This window comes from Pteropus vampyrus, unplaced genomic scaffold (genome assembly GCF_000151845.1).
Source record: "Pteropus vampyrus isolate Shadow unplaced genomic scaffold, Pvam_2.0 Scaffold118, whole genome shotgun sequence".
NCBI lineage: Eukaryota > Metazoa > Chordata > Mammalia > Chiroptera > Pteropodidae > Pteropus > Pteropus vampyrus.
The window spans coordinates 967,619-971,091 of NW_011888899.1; the positions used below are offsets into that span (position 1 = coordinate 967,619).

The 3,473-nt window shown below is 45.2% G+C and overlaps 1 pseudogene; it reads left to right on the forward strand.

Moving 5' to 3' along the window:
• Positions 1–3,108: 3,108 nt before the first annotated feature.
• LOC111743696 lies at positions 3,109–3,227 on the forward strand (annotated as a pseudogene).
• Positions 3,228–3,473: the final 246 nt, after the last annotated feature.

Consider the following 3,473-nt stretch of genomic DNA (forward strand, 5'->3'; position numbering starts at 1 on the left):
AATGGATTTCTGCAAGGGAGGTTAGCGGGTTAGCATTTATCCAAGCCCTAAGTTCACGTCTTTCAGCTTCGCCGTCATTATAAACACCTTTGCAATGTAAAGAGGACACCTGCTCATCTCCCCCCGCCCCTCAGGAAACTCGGACGGAGGAACTACAAAGTTCTGAGAGCTGATTTTTTTTTTTTAAAGAGTTTTCTAGCATTATGATAGAATCACCTAGCCATTCAAGCAGTATTTATTTCCCTAGTACCTACTGTGAGAGCAGAACGAACATGCAGTGGCGTCTGGCCTCGTGGACTCTACGCTCTACTAGGAGAGAAAGGTGCTTAGCAAGTAAACACTTCACTGAGTACAAAGCCCGACAGAGCGTGAGCAGTATGAGCGTGGTGGGGAAACTGAGGGTGTGACACGTGGGAGAGGAGAGAGAGGCAGATGCCTACAGAGATAGATTAGTTCGGTTACCTGCAGAGGTGACACTTCACCTGAGATGCGAAAAGTCAAAAAGCCCAGTGGCCGGCAGCGCCAAGAGTTTCCAGGAGAGGAGAGGGGGTGGGGGCTGGATGCCGGGACTGGTCTGGGGGCCTGGAATCTCTGTGCCTCCTGTGCGTTCTCATGTAAGTTCGTCGACGACGTGAGTGGCAATCCTTTAGACGTGGTGCAGAGCTCGGCCTGCAGGTGTGTGCACAGCTGCCTTGGGGGTGACGAAAGCATCAGAGACGACACAGGGCTCTGGCCTGCGCCATCACCGAGCTGGGCGCACTGGAGGGCGAGGTCCAAGGAGAAAGAGGAAAAACGCTCTCACGCTCTCTCCTCTCCCTCGTCCCCCAGTGAGTGGAGATGCCCGGGCTGGGCCCCAGGTGTTCGCGGCTTCCAGGTGCCTGTCCTTTTCCATTTTATAAGGTCTGCGTCTAGAGTTGCATACCCATGCTTTCAGGTGGGAGGGCGTTTCTTTAAGGCAAACATTTAAATTTTACCTTAAAAAAAAAATCCATACCGAAGAAATCTAAGGTCTTCCAAATGAACGAATTTTAAACACAGAATATCAAATTTTAGAATACAGACTATCGAATACCTCCTCTCGGTCCATGTGACATATGGTAACAATTTGCAAATTATCCCAAAAGATTTTTCTCCTTTGCTATGGGAAACTAAAGTTGAGAAATGGCTTCGCTTTTACCTTGCTCGAATATAAGGTGGTCGGCTGAAACGAGATGTTGAGGGCCTAAGAGTCCAGGGCAGTCATAACTAAACTCGAACTTCTCACGTTCTACTTTTCTGATGCTTTCATTTATGTCTTTATTTATTTAGTTTTTGCGTTTGTTTTCCGAGCTAGCAAAGCAAGATGGAAGAGTACTCAGATGTCGGAGGATTCAGAGAAGGTTGGAAATAAACTCAGTGCTACCAAGAAAAAGCAGTCGATGGCACAAGAATTGTTGTTCACCTGTTAACCCGTCCTGAGAAAGATCTACGTTTAACCAACTAAATATTTTTTAATGAAGCCACCGCCATGCTCGTAGCTTCACCTCAAGTGCAGAACTTAGTGTAATCTGCCCGGCGATCAGATATATGTGTCTTTGGCTAGATTTCGTGTCCAAAGTAGAAAAAAAATGACAATATCTTTAGCCTTCCTTCATTCCTCGGGATAATGCCTTAAACAGAATGGTTTTCCAATAAATAGTTAATGACTTTGAATTTCAAATGTTTTCTCTATGAATAGATTCAGTCGGTGACAAGCCCAAGCTTTGTATCTCAAGTTTAAGTCAAGATATACGCTTTACCTACAACAGAGATCGATTCCGAAGGACTTAGGAGCAGAGGGATTTATTAGCACATCAGCAGCTCAGAGAACCAACGAGAAGGCTGGCAACGAAGTCCTGGAAAATGAGCAGGAGCCGCAGGAGCAGGAAGCCGATAAACACCAAGACCGCGCGGCAAGAGGGTCTGGCTGGGTCTCCACTCATACCTGCCTGTCTGTGCACGGGCCATGGCCACCCCTTGGCTCCCAACTCTGCTGCCGTCATGTTTAATAACCTGTAGGTGCACCTGTTTCTTAGGGACACGCCCTACATTTCAAAGCCAAGGACAGGAATGTGTGATTGATTGGCTGAGCGTAGGTGTATGTCCTCGTCCTGGCTGCTGGGAGGTGGCGAGAGGGTACGTCTGCACCTCGCCGTGCCTCTCTTCCCTGGCAGGAGACACAGGATGGCGGGCTTCTCCAGGACGTGAAAGGTATTATCCGAATGGAGAGAGTGTGGGCAGGGAAAGAGAGAAAAGGAGGGAGCAGTGGGAGAAATATTGATTTTGTAAACTATTGGTTTTTTTAAAGCAGGTTGAACCAGCTCTTCAAAAACACAAGAGCCTTTTCTAAATACATTTATCCAAAAAACCCTAATTGGTCGCCGTGAGTAGAAGCAGCTTACATAACTATACAATCTAAGTGACAAACTCCTTATTAACGACACAAAATACTAGAAACTTTCAACGTTTAATAAAAGCAAAGTGCGAAGAATGCAAATTGTTCTTTATTTCAATACTAATAAAGAAGGAGCTGTTTTAGAATCAAAACCAGAAAATTAGTTATTAACTAGAGAGTTATTAATTAGGTCCCAGCGGTTGAAAGTGATGAACTGCGTAATAAACATGCTTGCATTTGAGCTGTCCACGGTGTCTGTACCTGGTTCGCATTCTGAGACAGAGATCAGTTGTGACACTGGGGAGTAGAAATGCTCCCAAGACACGCTCGTATACTGGGAGTATGAATAATAAGTCATTATGTGTTCTTACACTAAATCAAAGGTTCTTTCCCCAGGACAGACATGATTTGTTCATTATAACCATAATGATTGTCTCTGCCATGCATCTTGTCTAAGAATTCTTCTTTAATATCTTCTACTTTCTCTCAGTCTTCACGAATTAGTTATTTTAATGTTCCTAAGTGGTCCAGCTGACTCAAAACTTCCGCACACTTCCCGAGCTACAATAACCTTTTCTTAAAAAAACAAACAAACAAACCGGGGCATGGACGTGGTTCCGTAGTGTAGCAGCTGGCACGTCTGCTTTACACGCAGAAGGTCCTGGGTTCACGCCCCAGTGGAGCCACGGTCCATGGTCTACAGCCATGCCACCCTGAACAAGCCCAATCCCGTCTGATCTTGGAAGCTAAGCAGGGTTGAGCCTGGTCAGTATTTGGATGAGAGACCACTTAGGAAGACCAGGTGCTGTAGGCATTTAAACAAAACAAAACAAAACAAAAAGGCAGGGCCTTGCATTACTAATGCTGGATCAACTTTGTTAAGTCATGCTCCGAAAACACAGAAACCTATTATGATAACATAACAGGCTGTTAGCAAATGCCACCAAGTCATGGCTACTCAGTTTTCCTACAAGTGGGTACATCCAAATTCCTGCTGTGTCACTGATTCATAACATCCTGGAAATAACAAAAACAGATACTTAAAAAATTAAAATCGCTA